This window comes from Gracilinanus agilis, chromosome 1 (assembly GCF_016433145.1).
Source record: "Gracilinanus agilis isolate LMUSP501 chromosome 1, AgileGrace, whole genome shotgun sequence".
Classification (NCBI taxonomy): domain Eukaryota; kingdom Metazoa; phylum Chordata; class Mammalia; order Didelphimorphia; family Didelphidae; genus Gracilinanus; species Gracilinanus agilis.
Window position 1 is genome coordinate 98,596,863 of NC_058130.1, and position 25,908 is coordinate 98,622,770.

At 39.4% G+C, this 25,908-nt stretch overlaps 1 protein-coding gene across 6 annotated transcripts in view; it reads right to left on the reverse strand.

Annotated features, from left to right (window-relative positions):
• MAP4 (microtubule associated protein 4) overlaps positions 1 to 24,949 on the reverse strand; it is a 248,111-nt gene extending 223,162 nt beyond the window's left edge. For all 6 annotated transcript variants that reach the window (XM_044683131.1, XM_044683185.1, XM_044683249.1 and 3 more), the window contains exon 1: positions 24,931 to 24,949. The gene's annotated coding sequence lies outside the window, so the exon portion shown is untranslated. The remainder of the gene's footprint in view (positions 1 to 24,930) is intronic.
• Positions 24,950 to 25,908: the final 959 nt, after the last annotated feature.

Consider the following 25,908-nt stretch of genomic DNA (forward strand, 5'->3'; position numbering starts at 1 on the left):
ATGGGTAGGCAATGGGGGTCAAGTGACTTGCCCAGGGTCACACAGCTGGAAGTGTCTGAGGCCGCATTTGAACCTAGGACCTCCAGTCTCTAGGCCTGGCTCTCAATCCACTGAGCTACCCAGCTGCCCCCCTCTAGGATGATTTTAAATGGTGTTTCTCTTTCTACCTCTTGCTGCTGTGCTGTGTTGGAGATATATAGAAATGCTGATGATTTATGTGCATTTATTTTGTATCCTGCAACTTTGCTAAAGTTGTTGATTATTCCTACTAGCTTTTTAGTTGATTTTCTAGGATTTTTTAAGTAGACCTATCATCCTATTTTCTGAAATTGAGTTCATAAAGCATATCTATAGTAGTTTCTCAGTCCTCAACCTTGATGACCTCTTTTTCAGAATAGGATGCTGTGGACTACATCCTCCTCCTTCATGAAAATCATCACATGATATTGTTCTGTGATTTCCCAAAACATCTGACAAATCCTACTCTCAGTCTCTTTTGCTAAATCACTGGAGGAACGTTTGGGGCTGGAGAGATGCCCATATGATAACAGAATTATAGATTTCGAGTTCAAAGGGACCCTAGAGATCATCTACTCCAACGCCTCCATTTTACAGATGAGGAACCTGAGGCAGGGAGAAGTTAAATTATTTGCTAAGGTCACACATATAGTAAATGTCCAAAGCAGAATTTAAACTCAAGTGTTCCTCACCCAACCCCAACATTTATCCTTTTTAACACCTCAATTCTTCAATCACTGTCTCTATTCAGACAGACACCCAAGTCTACATATTTAATCTTTATTTCTCCCTCCTGAGTTCCAGTATTCTACATCTCCAAACACCATCTCCATCTTCACTTAATATCCCACATGCATCTCAAATTCAACATATCCAAAAAAGAATTCTTTATCTTTTCCCCTTAACCTACTCATCCACCTAAACTCCATACTCTGCCAAAGATAGTATCCAGGTAAACAGCATACATTTTTCCTTCTTTCTTTCTTTTTTTTGTTTTGGACATCTCTTATCACTCCCACCCCCTCCCCACTGAAAAATAAAAACAAAACTCTTCTTTAAAAATTCCATTCTATTATCCAATCATTCCGGATGGCAATTTAGAACTATACTCAGACTATCTGCCTTTTGATCCAGCCATACTACTGCTGGGTTTATACCCCAAAGAGATAATAAGGAAAATGACTTGTAAAAAAATATTTATAGCTGCACTCTTTGTAGTGGCAAAAAACTGGAAAATTAGAGGATGTCCTTCAATTGGGGAATGGCTGAACAAATTGTGGTATATGCTGGTGATGGAATACTAATTTGCTAAAAGAAATAATGAACTGGAGGAATTCCATGTGAACTGGAAAGACCTCCAGGAATTGATGCAGAGGGAAAGGAGCAGAACCAGGAGAACATTGTATACAGAGACGGATACACTGTGGTACAATCTAACATAACAGACTTCTCTACTAACAGCAATGCAATGACCCAGAACAATTCTGAGGGGTTTATGAGAAAGAACGTTATCCACATCCAGAGAAAGAACTGTGGGAATAGAAACATAGAAGAAAAACAGCTGTTTGAACACATGGTTCGATGGGGATATGATTGGGGATGCAGACTCTAAAGGATCACCCCAGTGCAAATATTAATAATATGGAAATAGATCTTGATCAATGACATATGTAAAACCTGTTGGAATTACTCATTGGCTGGGGGGAGAGGAGGGGCTGAGTGGGGAGAAGAGGAGGGAAAGAACATGAATCATGTAACCATGGAAAAATATTCTAAATCAACTACTTAAATAAATTTTTTCAAAAAAAAAATAAAAATTCTATTCTATCATTTCAAACTAATTATTCCTTCTCTTTACTCGTGCTATATTACATCCAAACAAGTCAATGCTCTATTTTCAGTACACAATATTCCAGATTCTGTCTGTGTCTTTGCCTGAAATATTTTCCACCTTTCTCATCACATAACTCCCTAGCTCTCTCTGAGGGTCAGCTCAAGGCTACCTCCTTCAAGAAATCTGTCCTAAGTCCCCCAGTTGTTCCTGCTCCACCCCTAAAATATAGATTCAGTATGCAGGATCCTGGACTTGGTGTTATTAAGGGACCATAGAAGCCACCTCACCTGGCCTCCAGGAACAATGGCCCAGCAAGGTTAAGATTCACACCAATAGTACTGGGCAGTCATGATGTGAACCCATGTTCCCAAGTCTCTTCTTTCCAAACTACTGCCTGGTCCAATCAGTCAATGAATAATTCATTATTAAGACCCCCACTATGAGCTAGCACTTAGTGAGATGGTGGAGAGGACAATACCCATAGATTAAATAGTTTTATATAACATAATCTAATAGAGGAGATCCGGACAATAAGATTTAAAGGGAAAAGGACCCTTTAAAGCCACTCAGTCCAGCTTCCTCATTTTACAGAGTATGAAAATGAGAGGTTCAGGGGGCAGCTGGGTAGCTCAGTGGATTGAGAGCCAGGTCTAGAGATTGGAGATCCTGGGTTCAAGTCTGGCCTCAGACACTTCCTAGCTGTGTGATCCTGGGCAAGTCACTTGACCCCCATTGCCTACCCTTACCACTCTTCTGCCTTGAAGCCAATACACAGTATTGACTCCAAGACAGAAGGTAAGGGCCCTTAAAAAAAAACCAAATAAATAAATGAATGAAAATGAGAGGTTCGGTGACATGCCCAAGTCAAGCAGTGGGCTCAGTCAGAAGTTCTGAATGTAAGACCTGACTCCAAACTGAGGCTGTCACCGATCCAAGAAGTTGTATTTCATCACTGATTCTACTGAACCTACAGCCTAAAGAAAAAGAAAACAACAGCTCTAAGTAGTTTTGTTGTTTTAAATTTCCATTCTTGAGGCAGCAAATAATCCTAAACTAGTGGATTTTATAAACTTTTTTTCTTTTCTAAATGTTTTAAATTCACAACCAGAATTTTAAAAAACAAAACAAAAACAACAAAAGGGGGGAAAAAATCACCGTGAAGTTGTAACAGCAAAAAAGCTAAAACTGCTGCTAAGGGTCTGTGTGTGTATCTGAGATGCAGGTCCCCTCTATGAGAGGCCAAGGCCCAGGAAGGGGCTTTGTGTACATGCGAGCAGGTAAATGAACAAGAATCACAAGTTAGGATCAACAAAACAGGAGGCAGCAAAAACCAAATTTAACAGGCAAGGTATTTCCCACTACTCTTAAAAAAAAAAAAGTTAAATATGATTCATTCAATTCAATTCCACAAACATCAAGGTAGCTACTATGTGTAAGACATTGGGCTTGCAACCATTTCATTTTTAAATATAAAAAATGAAAAATAATTAGGGAAGAACACACAGATGCAAAGTTTTCATTTAATATTTTTCTTAAACATATGTCTAATTCATTGATGCACAAGTTCCAGCTCCTAAAATGTTAAATTCAAATGAGAATATCCTGTAAAATTTTTATACAAACTCTCATCTACCAGGATACCGAAATAGCTCTGAAAGCATTTTGAGTGGATCTTACAATGTGAAGGCGGTAGCTTTGACTGGAGTGCACAGCGAGCTGGAAAGCAGAGCCAAAAGCAATGACTGTGGGAGTAGAGAAAGCTGCGTTTCTTTATAACGGTTTGTGTTGTGATCACTATGGCAGTCTTCAGTGGCTCCCCATATGACTTGAGAGTCAATGTCAGCCACACAAAGTAAACTTAAGTGGAACTAGGAAAACAATCAACAGCAAAACAAACTCAAAGCTATAAAATAACAATGACAAAGAACAGACACAAAAAGATGCCCACAAGCATGGAATAGTGCTTCTAATGGCCACTTTGATATATTGGATGGTTTTGTTGAACCTTTCTTCCCTCTTTTTTTAAACCTTTGTTCTTAGGGATGGTTATGGGGGATTGGGAAAGGAGAGGAAGATAAAAGTCAGGTTAACAAGCTTATATTAAAGGCTTCCTGTGTGCCAGACAAGGTTAAACATGGGGGATACAGAGAAACTAGTCCCTGCCCTCAAAGGGCTTACATTCTAATGGGAGAGACAACATTGCGAACAACTAAGAACCCACAAGATACATACAGAGTAATCTGATGGTAATCTCAAAGGGAAGGCACTAACATTGAGGGAAACTAAGAAAGGCTTCTTGCAAAAAAGGTGGCATTTTAGCAGACTTGAGGATAGAGAAGTCAAGAAGGGAGGAGGGAGAACTTCCAAGTGTGCAGGACAGCCAGTGTAATGGCAGGAGACAGAATACCGTGTGGGAAGAAGAGCAAGGCGGTCAGTGTCTCTATAGTATAGAACATGTGCCAAGGAGTAAAGTGTAACAAGACTGAAAAGATACAAAGGAGCTAGATTATGAAAAGCTGTAAAAGCTAAATAAATGATTTTATGTTTACTTCTGGAGATAACATGGAGCCACCGGAGGTGAGGGCAGCACAGTCAGATATACATTTTAGAAAGATCTCTTTGGTAGATGAGATGGGGATGGACTGAAGTGGGGAAAGATTTGAGGCAAGGAGAGGGGGAAAGGCTACTGCAACAGGTCTTGAAGTGATGAGGGTGGTGGCAGTGGCAGAGAAAAGGGACAGAGACATGCAGGACCTATAAATCAATGGGATATGGCAGGGTGAGAAAGAGTGAGCTGTCAAAGCAGACACTTACTTAGGTCACCCTTCTGGGCGACTCAGAAGATAGTAGTACCCTCAAAAGTATTAGAGAAGGTAGGAAGACAGGGAGATTTGGGGAAAAGATATAGTCGTTTTGGACATGCTGAGTTTAAGAATCTATTGGAGCTCCAGTTTTAGTCCAATGGGTAGTCAAAGATGAGAGAATGACAATCAGGAGAGAGTTTAGGGTTAGACAACGAACTCTGAAAATCAGAGAAATGAATGTCATGAATTGACAAAGAGTGAAGAAAATGGTACATATAAAATAATAAAGGAAAAACATTAAACGATCTCAGAATTCTGCTTAAATTACCCATTTTGATTCTTGAGGTAGTAGATAGATATGGAATGCTGCAAGTTATCAGGCAAGTACTCTGTGTCTTTGTCTGTGTCTCTGTGTGTGTGTGTGTCTGGATGTGCGCTTCTCTTACTTAACTTTTAGGCAAACAGACCTTGTCACAAGGGAAGGGCAGTATTAGAAACTGACCGCATTTTGTTTCTTTTTTAAGCTTCAATCAAGCCCACCAACTGAGTGATGGCTAAAGGAACTCTGGTACTTAAATGTAATGGAATATGACTAATGAATACAGAGACTTCTATGATCCAATACAGAACAAAGTAAACAGGAAAAGGAAAACAATGTACACATAACTACAAAAATGTGACCAGCAATTACAAAAAAAAAATGAATACTATAATTATTGAGCAAGCTACTACCCTGCCCTCTCCGCAAAGGTAAGCCATTATGGGTGTGGAATATTACACAAAGATACAATCAAACAGAGGTGGTGTGGAGGAATTCTATCTTCTGCTCTCTTTTTAAAAAATTTTGTTACAAGAGGTGATGGGGAGAGGGAAAAGAGATGAAATGAAAGTGATTTATTTATATCCTTAGAAACATACATGCTTCCACTATTGCCTATTAGGTCCTTGAAAGCAGGAATTATGACTTTGTATACCGGGTCCTAGCACACATAATAAAAGTTTGCTGAAAATAAGATGGTAATAAAATAATATGGTTTAAAGCAACAGTAAGATTCCTTTAATACCAATAGCAGTGATCTCAATCTCTACTTAAATTCTTTTCTTTTCATAAAGATTTCTTAATCCAAACTCATCTGTTATGGGAAAATGGTCAAGAAGGCTCCATAAATATGGAAAACAGAACTGCAAAACCTGAAGAGCTTAAAAACATGGTTCTGTGATTAAGGAACAACTCACATATAAAATACCCACAATATGCCAGTATTTCAGAAATTAAAGTGTTTGTAGTTTTCTTTGGTATGTATATTACCATACATAACATAGTGACTCACTTGGGAACAGCAGTACAATGGAAAAACATTACCTCATTATTTTAACCAAAAGTCTGTTATTAAAGGCTTTTGGGGGAGAGGGGTAAGGAGACAACTTCCTGGGATGATTAGACCATCTGATAACTAGCAAGGAAGATTTTTATAACTCAGAGGAGAAAAAAAACCTACCAAAACATCCTCAAATCTTTTTGGAACAAAAATTCCACTCTGCCTTCCAAAAACCTCATCAAGTTATCTTGCTCCACCTAGCTCAGCTATCTTCACTTCAAATCTAAACAGTTATTTTCACTTAGCAATGTATGACCATCAAACTTTTATAAAATTAGATTTTAAATTAACTGATAAGACAAAATTTCACAGAACTATTAAACATATATTTCATTTAGTGTCAAAACCCATTTATTCTCAATGAGCAATTGAACAATTTCACAACTTTTATACAAGAGTTTGATTTTAAATAAAACTAAAAATATTTACTGGAAGGCACCTGTTCTGAAAATCCAGTTATTAATTTAAATTTTAAATAGTCTTCCACCAACACTGAAACCCTGCATGTGACTTGGAATGATCACCAAAACCATTCTTACTCAGGCCCTTCCTGGTTCATTTGTGATGCATGAAGTTTTCTTTGTTTTGGGGTTTAAATAATTCTTAACTGTAAACATTTGACAATTATCCAGCCTTTAACCTATAAATCAGATGCCTCCTGATATCTAAGGGCAGTTTGACTTTTATCCCTCTCTCTTTCACAGCCCAAACTTCCTAGTAGATTCTATAAATCTCCTTACATCCCAATTACTTCTCAACACTATACCACAATTTCAGACCCAACCAGTCTACAAATTGCTCTCCAAAGAGCTCCTATGCTGCAAATTTTAGTCTTTTGCCAATCCTTTTTCTACTTGTAGCTCTCTACAGCTTTTGGCACTGACAGCCTTTATTAACTCTCCTCCCTCAGTTTTTGTGACATTACTCTTGTCGACGTGGAATCTAGAAACTCCCAAATTTGTTGCCTAGTAAGATCTGATGAACCCCAAGTTTTAGGACTAACTTATAAGTTGGAGACCCCAAAGTTTATACTTGTTCCCGGTTCCTTGAAGTTTCAGACTGAATAATGGACTCTTTTTTTGTCTTAGATAGTCTTCCCCATAGTATCAGAGACCCTTTCCCAGGAAGCCTCACTCATGGGCAGGGACCATACTTTTATTATCCATTGTAAGTAGTCCCTTCCCTTACACCCTAGCCTCTAGCTATGATTCCTTTCCCAAGCTAGATTGTATCAATCAGTATAGTCGGAACATTCTCGTTTCCTTGTAGCTATGGTAATGTCAATCATCTTCTGCCCCTAGATCCCCCAAATGGTATATAGGTCCCCCAAATTCTTTTATTCCTTGGAGTTGTCAATCTAGCGCAGTTGGCTCTCCCAGGGGTCAGTGACCAGAGCAAGGAGAGTGGGATTATGCGTGAGTATATAGCACACAGCTCTGTGTGGAGGCCTTGAGGAAAGCACTCAACTACTTTCCTTAATTAAAAGAGTAGTTTTTCTGACTATTTAATAGTTCTGTGTTTTTTTCCCAGTTAACACTCTCTTAGATAAATCATTTGATTACTTAATTTTAAAAGTATATATTAGAAAGAGGCAGATCAATGGAAAAGACAAGGGAGAATCAAAAATAATAAAACTCAGTAAAACTCAGTTTCTTTGATAAACTAGAAAAATACAAATTATTTAGAAAAAAAATTCATTTAAATTAAATTGGAAAGACTGGAAAGTAGTCTGTTATAAATTGGGTTTATTAGATCAACACCCTATACCAGAGGAAGCCCAAACCAGACTAAAATGTATTTGGGAAATATTTAACAAATAAAAGTACAATAGAACACAGATAATGTCAATCTGTGCTTTTCTAAGTCAATATGGCAGCAGAGATTGTTACCTAGAGTTTAGTGGTCCCATTTCTATCTGAGTTCAATACTACCAAAATCACATAAGATTTAGAGGCTTCCATGTTAAAGGAGTAGAGGGCTTGGAATGGTATTCTGGAATGCAAACAATTACAACTAGAATTACAACCAAGAATAACCTACCCAACAAAAATGAGCATAATCCTTCAGGGGGATAAATGGACATTTAATGAAATAGAGGACTTTCAAGTATTGCTGATGAAAAAACAAGAACCAAATAGAAAATGTGTCAGACAAGATATTCAAAAGAAAAATAAAAAGGTAAACAGAAAACAGTAATAATAAGGAACTCAATATTAAAACTGTTTATATTCCAGTACAGAAAGATGATATATATAACTCTTAAGAACGTTATCATCATTAGGGCAATTAAAAGGAGTTTACATAGATAGAGGGCACAGCTGTGAGTCAATTATGTTGGAATGATCACCAAAAAAAAAAATGATGGGATGAAAAAGAGGGGTTTTTTTCCACATAAAAGAAGCACATGAGGAAAAGTTTTTGCAGTAGAGGGGAAAATGGGAAGTGCCTGAATTTTACTCTCACTGGAATTGATTAGAAGAGAGAAGAGTGTGTGTGCATAATTGCATCATGAGGACAGAATGGCAGCTGAAAAAGGGCAGCAAAAGAGTCAAGAGATCACAAGACAAGGGGCAGGGCAGATGTACCCTACACTGACCCCTGGGCAGCTCAGGCAAAAAAGAAAGCCACAGTTGGCTCCTGAAACATGATATGTTTGAGTTAATGAGCAGAGAAAGAGTTTGATAAACTGAGGCAAGAGTGAATTTTGGCCTCTTTTCTTCCGTGTTTGTTGTTGGCTGGACTTCCCTGGGAGTGTGGCCAGGGGACCCTAATGACTACAGAATAGCAAGCTAAATGGAGCAGCAAAGAAAGTAACACGTGTGTGTGTATCATATTTTTCTATCTTTTTCCCCTACTACTCTTGATTTAATAAAATTATTAACTTACAGCCAGTCTCATAATTTTACCTCTTACACACCTAATAGGAAAACAGGAGTGGAAAAAAGTAAAAAGGGGGTGGAGGGTGCAGGGAAGGAAAAGGAGAACAAATTAAGATAGTCAATGGTTAGAAACAAAATAAAGATTTTTTTTGAGGCAGGATGGGATAAAAAGAGAGAGAAATCAAAGAAAAGAGATACAGGAAAATACACAGTAATTATGTCTGTAAATGAGTGAATCCAATGTCTACAAAAGTAGATAGCAGAATGGATTAGAAATCAGAATCTAATATGCTTCACCTAAAATTAAAAAGGAGGGGGTAGAAATCATGATCTCAGATAAAACAAAAGCAAAACTAGGCCCACTTAAAAGAGGTAATCAGGGAAACTACACTGTACCACAGATAATGAAATATCATTTACTTCATTTTATAAGAAATTTCTGACAAAGGTATCATTTCTCAAACATATACTGAATATGGAATTGAGATAAAAAATTTAAATTAGAGTCATTTCCTAACTGATAAATGGTCAACAGTTTTCAGAAGAAATTAAAGCTATCATCATCAAATGAAAAAAAGTTCTCTAAATCACTACTGATTAGAGAAATGCACATTAAAACAACTCTAAAGTACCTCACACCTATCAGAAATGGCAAATATTGGATAAGATGAGAGGAAAATAGGTACACTAAAGAACTGCTGGTATGTTGAAGTGGTCAAATCATTTTGGAGAACAATTTGGATCTTAACCCAATGGTCTATAAAAATTGTGTATACTCTTTGACCCAACAATACCACTATTAGGTTTGTATCCCAAAGAGATCAAATGAAAAGGACTTATATGTGCATAAATACTTACAGCAGCTCTTTTTGGGGTGCCAAAGAATTGGAAATTGAGGAGATGAGATCAGTTGGGAAATGGCTGAACAAGTTGTGACATAATTGTGATAGAATACTACTGGGTTACAAATGGGGTGGTTTCAGATGAACTGATGCAAAATTGAGAAAAGCAAATCATGGTACACAGTAACAATGTTATAATGAAGATCAACTGTGAAAGACTTGGCTACTCTAATCTATACAATGATCCAAGACAATTCCCTAGGACTCATGATGAAAAAATGCTATCCCCCACCAGAGAGAACTGATAAACTCTGAGTGAGAATTAAAGTATATTTTCTCTATTTGGGGGGTTTCTTTTTGCAATATGCCGAATATGGAAATGTTTTGCATGATTTCACATGTATAACTGATAATATATTGTTTGTCATGTCAGTGGGTAGGGAAAGAGTAGGAGGGAGGGAGAGAATCTGGAACTCAAATTTTTAAAAAGAAAAAAATGTTAAATATAAATCATATTTTTTTAAAATACACATTTATTAAGGATCTTCTATGTATCAGGCAGTGTGCTAGATGCTGGAAACACAAATACAAAAACTAAATCCTACTTTTCCAGTATTATTTCAAATTATTCCCCTTTACTCTCTCCATTCCAATCAAACTGGCCTAACTAGCCATTTCCCCCTACATAATATTCTCTGGGCCTTTTGCAGAAGATATCCAACATTTAGACTGCACCCCTACCTTACCTTCACTTACGATCCCCAGCTTTTCTTAAGAACAGCTCAAGATTCCACCCCCTATAAAGACTCCTTCAGCTAATGTCCTCTCCCTCTGGAAATTCCTTTGAATAATTTGTATGCATGTAATATCCCCACCACTGAACAGATTTTAAACTCCTTAAAGGCAGGGGCTATTTCAAGTTTGTCTTTATATCACCAGTGCCTGCCAAAGTACCTTGAACACAATATGCACTTAAAAGTGTTGTTGCATTGATTACATTATTACCAATGTACATGAGAGATCTCTAAAGCAAGTCATAGATACTTTGCTTGAACATCTTTCTCAGACTGGTCACTAACATTAATAGATTTCTCTTGATCTGTTTCCCTCCTGCAAATATACAACATGAAAAAATACATTTTGCTTATCTTTCCCAAGACTAAACAATTTTTTATCTTAGAAGTCATTGCTGTTTTGGTTTCCTTTTTTTAGGGAGGTCAGGGAGGGAGAGGGAAGAGAAGAAAAAAAAAATAATTTTTTTTAAATGTAATTAAAAAAACACAACCCATTGCAAAAGATTAGATCATGGAATATGCATCACAACCATAGCAAACCAAAGAAACTTGGAGTTTTACCACCTTGGATCTTTGTATAACTTTATATTAACAAACTCTAGATTAAATAGATTACCAACCAGCAAAGAATTGGAAATCATGGAGATGCTCATCAATCAAGAAATGGGTGAACAAATTGTATCACATTATGGTGATAGAATACCATTTATTGTGCTATAAGAAATAATGAGCAGAATGATTTCAGGAAAAACTGGAAAGACCTACATAAACTGCAGAGTGAAATAAGTAAAACCAGGAGAACATTGTACACAGTAACAGATTAACAGCAACATCCTCAGAGGACAGACTGTGACTTGCTACTCTTCGCAACAGGATAAAGGACTTATGACAAACACCTTCAGAGAAAAAACTTTGTTGGAGTCTGAATTGTAGATCAAAGCATAGTATTTTTCACTTCAGTTTATTTGTGGGTTGGGGGGGAGGGAGGTAAGGTAATATAAGTATTCCCTTACAATAATGACCAACATGGAAATGTTTTACATGATAATATATGTATAACCCAGGTCAAACTGTTTATCATATCTGGGAGGGGAGGGAAGGGAGACAATTTGAATCTTATAATTTTGAAAAACATACGTTGAAAATTGTTATTGCATGCAATTGGGAAAATAAAATATTAGAACAAAAGAGACTATCAACAACGCAGATTCAATCTAGTAAATAGGCTGAGGAGAGCATGGTTCTAGAAGCAAAATACAAAGTTTATTCCTAGTACTTTAGGAATACTTCCTTAAAGGCCTCCCCATTCAGGAATCTCTATGACCAGATAGTAGGCCTTTCAAATTCTATCCAAAGACTTTGAGGAACTTGGTTTTCCAAAGACATTAACAAGAGAGGCTATTCCTTAATACACCAACATTATTTGTTAAGAAAATTCTTTCTTCTTCCAAGAGGACAATCTGTTTCCTCAACAATTCCCTGGGAACAAGCTTGTTTATTACAATTTACCAAAAGTTTAATTGCTTTAGTGTCGTTATTGTAATCATTGTGTATTGGGTTCTCTTAGTTCTACTTTCTTCCCCTATATCAATTCACACAAGTATTCTCATGTTTCCTTGAATTCTTTATTCATTGTTTCTTAGTGGACAGTATTATTATATTCATATATTATAATTTCCCCCTCCTTTCTCAGAGCTCAATACCTAGATCACAGTTTTCTTTTCCACCCAACTCATTCCTTCATACTTGAGCTTTTAAATATACCCAAGGATGGCCTCATACACATTCTGACTGTCCAGTTCATCCATCTCCCTTCTCACGCCTGGTGCCTTTCATTTCCCTTTCAGCTACTCATATAGTATTACTTCCAAGATCCCAAACACTGAAAATTCTCTCTCTGATCATAACTAACTGCCCATTTACCTCTACCCTTGCTTGGCTCATTCCTCCTAAACATTTCCTTCATCCTCATACCACCTCTACCTATCCCCATCACCCTAGTCCATCACCAATATTCTGGCAAGATCTCTTTAATCTTGACTCGAGTTGACCAACTCAATTATACATCATCCTTTATATTGAAATCCCTTGAACATTTTTTTAAATTTTATTTGATTAAGAGAATTTTTCCATGGTTACATAATTCATATTCTTTCCCTCCCCTCCCTCCAACCTCCCCCCTCGTGTATTTGCACTGGGGTGATCCTTTAGAGTCTGCAATTCCCAATCATATCCCCATCAACCCATGTGATCAAGCAGTTGTTTTTCTTCTGTGTTTCTACTCCCACAATTCTTTCTCTGGATGTGGACAGCATTCTTTCTCATATGTCCCTCAGAGTTGTCCTGGATCAATGCATTGCTGCTAGTAGGGAAGTCCATTACATTCAATTGTACCACAGTGTATCTGTCTCTGTGTACAATATTCTCCTGGTTCTGCTCCTTTCACTCTGCATCAATTGCTGGAGGTGGTACCAGTTCATTGGAATCCTTTGAACTCTTGTGCTATTTGCTAACAATTATATTCTCTAGTCCTATTCTCATACTGCTGAAAGTCATATAACCATGTTGACTGAATCCATTTCAAATTTATAGCCCAACTTTAATTGGACCCTCACTGCTGCATTACAAATCTTTTTACTATTCCCTTCTTCATTTTGCCATATTCTCTTTCAACAACTGTTCCAAATTTCTTTCTTCAAGCTCCCTTCTCCCTCCATATCACAACCTGCTTCCTCCCTTTAAACAAAGTACCTCACCTTCTACTAGAAGAAAAAAAGCCAAGTCATTTAAGAGAGTTTATTCCTTAAAAGACCAACATTATTTGTTAAGAAAATTCTTTCTCCTACCAAGAGTACAATGTTTCCTCAACAATTCTCTGGGAAGAAGCTTGTTTTTACCATTTACCAAAACTTTAATTGCTCTATAGTAAAAATAAGCTTCCCTGTGCCCCTTTACTTTATACCTGATAATTTCTCTGCATTATCCCCTACTCTTTCCTTCCTTGCTCTAGTCTGAAGAAGAGATGCTTCTTCTTACCAATGTTAACTTTTCTACTTGTATACTTGGAGTGGGCACATTCATTCTTCTTCCCTTCATTTTCAGTTTGTCCCAACTATAGTAACTTCTCCATCACCAATAAACATACCTAAGCCTTCCTAATACTTATAAAACCATTATTTGAATCCATTCTCCAACAGAAAAAAAGTCAAGGGCTTATGAGCAAATAGCTTTTGGAAGAAGAAAGGCAAACCAATAATCACATGAAAGAATGCTCCAAATCACTGTAAGAGAAATGAAAAATTTTAAAATTTCATCTCATACCAATTGACAAAAAATTACAGAAGATGAAAATGGTAAATGTTTAAGGGGTTGTGGGAAGACAAGCAAACTAATGCACTTTTGGCAGAATCATGAATTGATCCAACTTTCTCAGAAACAATTTGGAATTATATTAAAGAGGTATTAAATTGCTCTTACCCTCACAAACCTAATGATACCACCAAAAGCATATACAGCAAGGAAGTCAGAGACAATGGGAAAGATATCATCATCATCATCATCATCGCTAGGATTTTTATGCTTTAAAATTCACAAAATACTTTGTATATTATTTCATTTTATTCTCACAAAAACCCTGCAATTAGGTGCTTTATTATCCTTAATATATAAAAAAGGAAGGCAGAGGATAAGGGAGTTAAATTAACTTAAAAGGTTAAGCTAGTAACTTTCTGATGCTACATTTAAACTCAAGTCTTCCTGATTCCAGGTCTAGCAAGGGATCCACTGGGTTACCTATATGTATGTAAAAACACTTTTTGGAAGCAAAAAAATGAAAACTAAGTGGGTATCCATTGATTAGAGACTCATTAACTGTTGCAAGAATTTTACAGATTATTCTGCAATAAAAAGACAAAAAAGGAATAATTCAAAAAACTTAGAACGAATGACTCCAAAGCAGATAAGCAAAACTAACAATTAATGGCCACAATAACATAAAAGAAAACAAGAATGAAAGATATTGCGGGATAGCTTTGTGGTTCAGTGGATAAAAGAGCCAGGTCTGGAGACAGGAGGTCCTGAGTTCAAACTGGAGCTGAAACACTTCCTAGCTATACAACCCTGGGTAAGTCACTTAACCCCCATTGCTTAGCCCTTACCACTCTTTTGCCTTTAAACCTACACTTATTATCAATTCTAAGACAGAAGATGCGCCTTTTTTTAAAAAAGATGTTGCTGTGATCAATCTAGTTGATTCCAGAAGCCAAAGTATAAAACATAAATGCCTCTTAGGAGAAATATGGTGGGCTTTAAGTATAGAATGAGATACGCGTACATTTTTCAGAAACAACCAAAGTACTGATTTATTTTGCCTAACTATACTTCTTTATTTCAAGGGAATAAAAGGAGCTGGAAAAGGGGGACCAGCAGAAAACAACTCAAGTTTTTTAAAGGCATAAATAAAACATTTGGTTTTTAAAAAGGAAAAAGAAAAATCTTCACTTGATCCTGCCATTCCCTCAAACTATCATGGTACCTCTCTTTTCCCTTCCATGGTTAAACCACCAGAAAAAAAGTTGCCTATTCTCCTTGCCTCCACTTCCTCACCTCCCAAATTTGTTTTCCAAGTGCTTAGCACAAATCATTGCATATAGTATAGACTTAATTTCTGTTGGATATAATTAGAACAAATAATTGTTAAAGTAATAAACAAGTACTCTATTAATAATCACATAAACTCTATTATTATTCCATTTAAAAGAATATTTTGATATTCTTTAACTTGAAATATTCAAGATTTATCCCCTACCAGAGCTAATTATTTATCCTTTTTCCCATTTATTTCTACTAAAGCATCAGTTTCTCCACCAGATATTCCTCTCTATAACACTTAATTATATACTATCTTAAATCCTGATTTGAATATTTTGTATGTATGTGTCTTGTCTTGCTCCACCAGTGCATGTCTTATACTTGTCCTGTATCCCCTGGAGCACCTCACACATAGCTTATGTGTGTAGTAGATATTCAAATACTTGAATTTAATCTAATATTGTATAATGAAAAAAGAAACGCAAGATTAGTCATGAGTCTTCCACTAAATTATTGTTCACCTAAATCAAGTCATAATCTCTCCAACTGTTTTCCTCATGTATACAAATAAGTCATTTATTTATCATACTGCTTTCCAACAAAAATTCAATTAAATAAACACCTGTTATGTGCAAAATGCTTAAGATACCAAGATAGGAGCAGCTGGGTAGAAGAGCAAGGAGGTCCTAGGTTCAAATCTGGCCTCAGACACTTTCCCCTGCGAGACCCTGGGCAAGTCACTTAACCCCCATTGCCTAGCCCTTACTTCTCTTCTGCCTTGGAAAAGTTTAGTATTGATCCTCAGACAGAAGGTAGGGGGTTAAGGAAAATAACATAAAATAAAAATACTGAGATGAGTAAAAGCATGGCCCTGATTTCAAATGGCTTTCATTCTAATAAGAAGGGAAACAGGTCACACACACAATTATAATACAAATTAGCACATACAGGCATAGCAGAAACCTGGAAAGAAGTCTACTGCAACATCCAGAAGGAAGACACCAGTTTCTGGGAGTGTGCAGAGGGTCCAGAGAAAAGAAATTGTAGAACCTACACTAAAAGTCTTGAAGGACTCCCATTCTAGGAATTCCTTTTTGTTAGCAGGGCTTTGATAAATTAGTGAAGTAAAATTGAGCAGACAAAAGCCTTCCTGGTTTGGTTTTCCACTTTGTTCCCAGGGGCTCTCTGGATATTAAGCTCAGCCACTGCGCTGAGCTCTCTGTGGCCAATGAGGGTCCCCTTTGGGGCAGACCTGAGAGCTGCCTCCCTCAGATATAGTTTCAGATTCCTGCGGTTAACTTTTGTCTGTTCTTGCTTATTTAACTATCAAATAACTAACATCAAATTAGCTAACTTATCAAAAACCATCAGGTGTAAGAGAAATCATTTCAGAAGGGCTTCACTCGGGAAAACAGGAGTCTCTCCCAGTCCAAGGCACCATCTCAGCCAGTCTCTGAACGAAGGTACCACGACAGACAAAGGATGGTCCTTTCGTCTGCAGCTGCACAATCTTTGCAAGTCAGTCCCCTTGGCCACTGGCTCTGCTCCTCACCCAAAGCCTGGCCAGGCGCCACCCTTTCCCGGAGTGCTACGCTAGGCCAGCCTCTGTTGGGCAGTGCTGTAAACTTGTGCTTCAGTATGTCCTTCAAGCATTCCTCCAGCCTTCTCCCCTTGCAGTTGCCCCATTTCTGGAAGCCAAACAACAGCTGCATGGGTAGCCTGCTGTGAGCCCTTCTCAGTACATGTTCCCCTTAATCGAGCTGTGTGGCAAAGACCTAGATGACTAGCTACATTCCAGGATCTCATCTTGCTGTTTAATTATAAATATGTTTGTATAAAGCCCTGCTATCACGGCTCCCCCAAAAAACAAATGAAATGCCTGGGCCAAGTTCAGAGCTTCCCATCTTAACAGTCATGACCAAAGTTTTACTTGACAGAGTCCTGGGAGGCAATGCCTGCCATGCTGCCTCCCAGAATCTCAAAGAATCAGGTGGCTTTCCTGGTTTGGTTTTCTACTTCATTCTCATCTAGAACATCATTTTCAAGCCATGAGCTTGTCTAGATAGTCAGTTTAGGTACTGGTACTACCAGTGAGAATCCTTTTTGAAGTCGCCCTAAGAGTTAACCTTCTTCAGATTCCTTCAGTTTTCACAGAAGATGCTGAACTCTTAAGACAAGTGCTTGCTCTTATACTATGGTCTCCTGGACCTTTTAGGTTCATAGGATGAATTCCAATGCTGCTTTTGCAAACACACACACACACACACACACACACACACACACACACACACACACACACAAAATCCCCAAACCTTTTATTTTGCTTTATTTCTTCACCTATAAAATGTGGTGTTGACTAGACAATCTCTAAGATCCCTTGCAAATCTAAATGAGTTTACAATAAGAAAAATGTGCCAAATGGCATTTTTTTGGATGAGGAGTCAGGGAGGAAAAATTGAGAAGAACATGGAAATGTCATTAAAACGGGCTAATAATGATAAGGGTCTAGCAACTCCAAAAAAGTCTAGCAAACATTTTTCAAATATTGACTTAGAAAATATCTTTGAAGGTCCAAAGCAAATCATGGATCCCTTATTTACATCCTGAAACCTAATTTTGTGAAAAAGACTGAAGGATAGCATTTTTGTCATATATACCTATTTCATTGAGATAATGAAGAATAGTTTATACAGAATACATCTATCTTGACTACACAATTCCATAATAAAGTCTTTAATTGTTCAGCTATTCCAAAGAGTTCACAATCTTGCTTAGCAGCTGCCAAGGCCCAAAACTGATAATAGTATTGAATGGTGGTGGTGTTTTTTTTAAAGCCAATGAACAAGATAAAAAAGTTTTAATTTGGCCCCCTAAGATCTACTATCAATTATTCACCAACACCTCTAGAATAGGATCAGTGCACAAAAGAATCATCTTTTATTTTTTAAAAATGATTTTAACAGTATCACATTAAATATAAATAGGAACTGGAAAGCAGTAATGCTTTTTGAACACCAATCTTTTCTTAAGCCTAGAAGTGTCAGGATAGGTCAAAGGACAGAAAAGAACAGTAGGTCAGATCTTGGACTTTGAAGACAATGAGTAGTCTGTTAAGCCTGTCTCTCTGTGATTTATTCAGGGACCAGCAAGAATGGATGGATAAACCTGGTTTCCAAACTAAAAGGGGAGTTCAAACATAAAGGTAGCTAACTAGCATATTCAAGTTAATTACATAAACTGAAGTAAATTAAATCTTCAGATTACAAGGGATTATAGTTGTTATACTACAGAGGAAATTAAAATGGGAGGGTCTAAAAACCTAATTGACCAAAACCTATTTAAATAACAACTAGCAGAGGTTTTTTTTTAACCTATATTCAAGGTCCTAGAAACTTGGGCTACTTTGCCAAAGGAAGGTAGCATTGTAAATCAGAAAACCAGACTTGGAGCCAAGAAGAATTAAGTTCAAATCTTGCCTCTGACTCATTCCAGTTTGATAACCCTCAGCAAGTCACTTAACTTTTCAGAGCTCTAGGCAACTCTCTAAGAAAAGTTGACAAGAAGGTGCCAATCTGAATTGATATAAGCAGTTTCCTCATCCAGGAGTTCCCCATGACAAGAAAGTAGAGATGCCACGGCAGAACACTAAGCCTGCAGTCAGGAATACTGTTCAAGTCCAGTCTCAGACATTTACTAGCTGTGTGATCCTGAGCAAGTCATTAAATCTATTTGCATCAGTTTCCTCAACTATACAATGGGGATCAAAACAGCCCCAACCTCACAGGACTGCAACTTAAGATAGTATCTGTTAAAGCACAGCATATAGTAGGGAATGTAGGGAATGCCTTTCTCTTATTCTGCCCTGTCAAATCATAGGACCAATCTCTCTAAGGTAATCTAAAGTAGAAGAGAATAGTTTCTCTCCCACAATCCCCTTTTCTGGATAGACACTAGACAAGATTTGTCATTAGAATTTTCCACTTCCTGGGCTTGATCCTCTTCCCATAGTCACCTCAGACCACTCACCATACTGCCCAAAGGACTCTCAAAGGACCTACTACTGCACTCTGCCTTAGGCTGCCCCCCTATCTCAAGGGAGTCCAGATATGAAAATTACTTCTAGCTCTCTTTATCAGTCCTTACATAGACTATTGCAATAATCCTAGTCTCCCTGTCTCAAGTCTCTAGCTGCCAAAGTACTCTTTCTAAAGCCCATGTCATTCCTCCAATTAACTCCAGTAATTCTGGACACCTTTAGAATCAAAAACAAACTCCAGGGGGCAGCTGGGTAGTTCAGTGGATTGAGAGCCAGGCCCAGAGATGGGAGGTCCTAGGTTCAAATTCGGCCTCAAACACTTCCTAGGTATATGAGTCTGGGCAAGTCACTTGACCCCCCCATTGCCTAGACTTTACCACTCTTCTGCCTTGGAACCAAAACACGATGTTGATTCCAAGATGGAAGGTAAGGGTTTAGAAATAAAAATAAATAAACTGAAAATAAAAAACTCCAGTGGAAATTAATCTTTCACAACCTGGCCCCAAGCCTACTTCTCCAGACTTACTATACATATACCTCTTTAAGTACCCTTTGGTCTATCCATATACTTTCCTATTCCCCGAACACACTACCAACTCTAACCTCTGTGACTTTTGCACATCATCGCACATGACTGGAGTGCATCTTCACATGTCGAAACCCCTAATTTCCTTCAAAATTCAGCACAAGTCACCTTCTATAGGGGACATATTCTGATTCCCCCCTGCTCATAGTAATGAGCTTACTACTAGACTTTGTATATACTTATATATGAGTATAGTTTCCTCCAAAAAAAATATAAATTTCTTGGGGACTTTGTCTTATTTCTTTTGTCTTTATATTCTTATGCCTAACAAACAGTAAGTACCTAATAAATGTTCACTGACTGATTGTTTGCTGGTCTTTCAATCAAGTCTTTCAATCAAGTTAGCCTGGCTTCAACTCCTTCTTCACCTGGTTTAACCTTTTGTGTGCTTCAAGCAACTCCTACTAAATCATAGACCATTTTTGTTCTAGGTTATTAAGAAAGTTCCCAGATAGATGAAATCAGGAATTTCACTATCTTTTTAAAATGGGAATGAACTACCTACCTCACAAGGTTGTTGTGATAAAAGCACTAGGAAAACCTTAAAACTAATGTATAAAGTTAAGTTGCCACTGACAACCCTAGATAATATCTCCTTGGTGGAAAGTCAGACAATTTAACAAAGTGAAAGTGAAAATATGAATGAAGTAAAGGAGAAGAGATGATGGAAGGGAGGGAAACAATAAGCCATCAAGTCAAAAAATGATCTTCATAAGTAAAAAAACTAACTAAAAAAAAAAGAAATCTCACAGAACAAATGTAAAGTTCTACACTTAAGTTCACAAAATCAAACAGTATAGTATTTAGAACAAAGTAGGCAGTGGTCCCAATGTACTCTACACTGGTCAAACTTGACCTGAGAGCATGAAGTTCAAGTACAGGAACTATCTTTGAAGAGGGGCAGATGAGTGGTACACATTAAGGGAAGAATAACCAAGAAATGACTCAACATTGCATCATATGAGGAATAGTTAAAGAAACTAAGAATGGTTAGACTGGAGAAAACTTGTGAGAAATCCAGTCACTGTCTTCAAATATGTGAAGTCATGTTAAAAAAAAAAAAATGACACACATGTGTAGCTCCAGACAGAACTAGGACTAATGTGCAGAGAACTTATGGTGGAAAAAGATGTCAAATCAACACAGGAAAGAATTAGCATTTAAAGTTATCTGAAAACACAATGGATTCCATGGTTAATTGGTTCCCAGTTACTGGAAGTGCTCTAGCCAAAGTTAGGAGACTCCTTTTTCAGGAGGTGAACAAGGCAATCTGTAAGGTCCCTTCCAACTTTAAGCTTCTAAGAATTCAACATTATTATTTGGGAAAAGTCCAGAATGAGAACACTACTCTCTCATTTTTTCTCTAGTTGAGATAGAGAATTCTCTCTCAAAAATTTTGAAAAAGGCTATCCCACCAGGAAGGGAGATCTTATCTATACTGACAAAGCCAACCTGGTGGTCAGTTATCTGATACAAAGGACACTGCTTTGCCTGAAATACAGCAGAGAACTGAGAAGGCACCGACCTTAGTTGCAGTCAGTGGCTTCCTGTTTGGTTTTGGACAAGTAATTATCGTACCTCTCTACTCTGACTATGAAATAGATTAAAAATCCCTATATCATAAAGATGTTTGAATTAATGAGTACAAAGTGCTTTCAAAGCAAAGATTAATGAATGACAATTTAATTCCCAAGCAGATAAAGGTATGAAAATAAATGATTTCTAAAAAGACATTCTAAATAAGCTTAGATTCTTGAACAATCATAGGGACTAGGTTCAGTGGATAGAGAGCAGGCCTGCAGACAAAAGGTCCTGGGTATGAATCAAGTCACTTAATCCCCACTGCCTACCCCTTACCACTCTTCAGCCTTGGAACTAATACTTAGTATTGATTCCAAGTCAAAAGGTAAGGGTTAAAAAATAAAATGTTTACAGACATTCTAAATAAGCCTGGATTCTTGAAACATTATAATAGAGACTAGGTGGCTCTATGGATAGAGAGCAGGAGGTTCCAGGTTCAAATCTGACCTCAGATACTTCCTAGCTGTGTGACCCTGGAAAAATCATTTAACCCCCACCCACTGCCTAGCCCTTTCTGCTCTTCTGCCTTAGAATCAATATATGTCATTGATTCTAAAATGGAAGGTAAGGGTTTTGGTTTTAGTTTTTAAAGAATCACGGGGGCTATTTTAGAGTGGCAAAAGTATCTTTCTAAACTTGCACTATGAAAACACTAAGACTGATTTTGATACTTTAAAATTTCAACATAGGTTCCACAACATTCAACTGAAACATTTACACCAACAAGTTAGCCTAGAGAATTAAACAAGTAAAAGAGTCTTATCTGCCTATATATCTCAAATAAGCTGTTTCTATCCCTCCTTTGCCCTTAATGTCTTCAACACAATTAGCATCAGCAGTATGACACTAATCTTTTATAAAAGCAGCATGCCAAAGAGCATAATAAGGCTTATTTGGTTTCCTTTTCAAAATGATTGAGCTAAAGAGCCAAAATGTCCTCCAGCATCTAGATGCCCTCATAGACTCAACTCTCAAACCCAATCAACTCTTTTGTCCTTTTTATTAAAAATATGATGTCAAAGATCCTATTTAATAATAATTACAAAAAGACTACAGTCAGTGAAAAGAGACCTGTCATAAGAATTTATACCCATTGCTCCTAAATCTGCCCTCTTGGGCTAAGGAGAACAAATTTAATTCTTCTTCCACAAGATAACCCTTCAAATATTTTAAAGGCAATATAATGTCCACACCTATCCTGTCCCCAAATCTCTTCTCTATAAATCCCACTTTCTTCAATTGACCCGATGGTTTCAGGGCCCTTCATCATGACAGTTACCTTTCTCAGGCACACCACCATCTCACCAAAAAGTGAGTTTTTCAAGTTGTGTCCTCCCTGTAGTAAGTATTCCCAGGAGCCAGTCCCCTGACCCACAAACACCCAAGCCTTGCTGTCAATGTGATAGGTATCTTCCTCCAGAGGAGACAAATGACTCACCAAGCTACCAGATAGATGAAAATATCCCTTAAGGGCAGCCAACTCCTCTGCTCTGATTTCATTCTCATCAAACAACTTTCTGATTATTGATTCTACTTTCTAAATATGTCCAGAAAAGTGGTTCCCTTCCTAGAACCTCAGTATCATTCTGGTCTTCAGGACAAGTATGTTTCTCATGATCAGAAAATAAATTAGAAGTTCTGCTCAGTCTCTAATGAGTTTGGTTAGAGTTAAGGCCCACAGAATCATTGTTGGTTTAAAATTCACTTTCTAGTTTTTCAAAGCGTTTGAAAAGGAAGAGTTAAAGTTTACACAGTTTTTTGTTTGTTTTCTTTACCCCCCCCCCACTTACCTACCCCCGAAATGAGGCAAGTTGACTTGAATGGGACCTTAATCCTTACCAAATTTAGGAAAAGCTCTCAAAAGAGAGAGTAGCCCAACCCCGGGGGCCTGGAGGTATTAGAGAAAAGAGCTAGTCCACAGGGGCAGGGACAATATTTGCTGCGTCCCAACTTGCTTAGCAACTCAGTTTCTCTTCAGCCTGTAACAGTTAAAGTATGACAACTGGTCCCCCTAAATCCAAGCGCTCAGCCTGGATTCAAGGCTGATTTATAAAAATAGCTGCTGCTACTTGTGTTTGAATCTCTCGGCTGATGACTGGGCAGCGTTACTCTATAGGCCCGGAGTCAGCTGTATCTACTCACCACACCCATTTTTCTCTAGCCTGGGGGAGGGGGGTGGGAGCCGGAATCTGTAGCAAATGCTTCTCCCTTATCCCGGGCCGGATGACCAAATTACAAGCACAAATACCCCCTGATGCAATGCCACAACCATCCCTGGGAAAGAGTACAGGCAGCTGCCAAAAGTGCAGCAAGCTGGGAAACGAGGCGGGACACACACACACACACACACACAGACACGGCAAGCACACATTGCAAAGGACTGCAACTACAAGGAGAGTGGTGAGAGGCCCTGGAGAGTGATACTGTAACTAGACCAGGGGAAGAAAAAGGAGCGGTTTTTCAAGGCGAGAATCGTGTACATTAAACTTTACCAAGAGCTAAATTCAGTCAGCATCCATCCCTATCCCCAACCACCCCCAAAAAAAACAATTCCAGGGGCAAATCACCGCCCCCTCCGAAAAGAAGCCAAGTCTGTGCAGCAACCACACATCCCTTCCCCAGAATTAAGGTGTCCCTGACCCACGGCATTTCTCGAGGAGTAGAACACAGTTAACAGAGGGGACTTCTCCCTTACAATAAATCACTGTCTACGGCCTAAAGACAATTAAGAGAAATAGCAACTCCATTCATATAGAGGAGACTGCTAATGCTTAGCATAGTGACTGGCACATAGTAGGCGCTTAATAAATGTTCATTTAATTGCATTAACAACCAAATGTCAAATCACCCATTTGTGACGTGGTCCCCAAACTGCCCTGCGAAACCGCTACCCCCAAGACCAGAGACCGTTTAGCTCCATCCCATTATCCCCACCCTTCCTGGGGCAATACAGTCCGCCCCCACTCCCAAACCACATAGCCCACCCCCATCCCGCAGTATCAGCACAGGAGACCCTCCCCCACTCCCGTCCAGGACCCACGTGCCCAGCCCCATCCCAAGGGCCCCGGGGAGCTCCGTAGGTAGAGTCCTAAGGCAGAGCCCCAGAATCAGACCCCGGGAGGTTGCCCCGCTTTACCCCCTCCAAAGGCCACGCCCCTAGGTGCCCCACAGTCCCTTCGGGCCGCGCCCCCTCTCCACTCCAGGTCATGCCCCTGGGGCGCCCCCTCCTCTATTCTCCAGGGCGCGCTAGCCCCAGGTTACGTTCTGGAAGCTCTCCCTCCCCGCCTAGGGTCACGCCCCGGGAGCACCCTTGCCCCGTCTACCAGGGGCGCCCTTTCTGGGCCTAAGGACACGCCCCAGGGGCGCCCATCCCCGCCCCAGGTCACGCCCTGAAAGAGCCCCTTTCCCTATCCCGGGTCACGCTCTGGGAGCGACCCCATCCCACCTAGGGCCACGCTGCAAGAGGGCCCCCTCCCAACCTGCTAAGGGTGCCCCGTCCCCGCCTAGGGTCGCGCCCCCGGAGCCCCGGATTCAACCCACCCCACCCAGTCCCATCTGGCCCCGCAGCTCCTCCTGAAGGAACTCACGGATGCGGGTGGCGAGGGACAGAGCCCTGGGAGGAGGATGTGAGAGAAAAGGGATGAGGGAGGAGGGGGGAGCCCCCTGATCTGGTGCAGCTCTCCACCTACCAGCTCCCTCCGCCGCCGCCGCCACCGCCGCCGCCGCCGCCGCCGCTGCTGCCGCCTAGCCAAGAGCCGAGCCAGCCGGGAGGGAGGGGGCTGCGAGCGAGGGCGGGGAAAGGGGAAGCCACTTCCTCCTCGTCCTCCGCGCGGGGTGGGGGGGCGGGGGTGGAGCCTCCGGGCCGCACCCTACCTTGCAGACCCGCGCCCTGCCGGCCAATGAAAAGGAGAGCCGGGTCTGTGGCAGACCAATCAGGCCTCCAGGAGACTCCCCCTCCCTTTTCCCTTTCTCCCGGCCTCCCACCCCCCCTTCCCCAGTCTCTTACCGAGGAGGAGGAGCCCCGGGAAGAGGGAGAGAGGTGGAGGGGGCAGCCTGAGCCACTGGGCGGAGGAGGAGCAGCGGCCTGAAAAGGAGGAAGACAAGGGAATGCTCTGGGAATGCAATGACTAGCTATGGAAAGGATAGGAGGGTAAAAGAAGGATCAAAGGAATCGAGTGCAGTTCCCCCACTTTACAGAGGAGAAAACTGAGGCCAGAAGGTACCACGATACCAAAGGTCTCTAAATGATAATTATAGGAGAGGATGGAGTCACGAAGGACCTAGAGAGAGACTCTAGAAAGTAAGAATAGAAAGTATGAGTAGGAATGAACGTGAGACCAAGAACATCTCCCGGAGTGGTTGACCGAATGTATGTGAGACCCTGCAAACGGTCTGAGGCTAAGCAAATGATTTATAAGACTCTAAAACAGCAGAAAGGGAGTGAGTACTACCATTGAAAAGACCTGGGTTTAAATCCCACCCCGCATTATTGGCTGTGTAATACCCTGGAGAAATTACTTAAACTCTCTGCACCTTACTGCCCTACAATGTAAATTGAAGGGGTT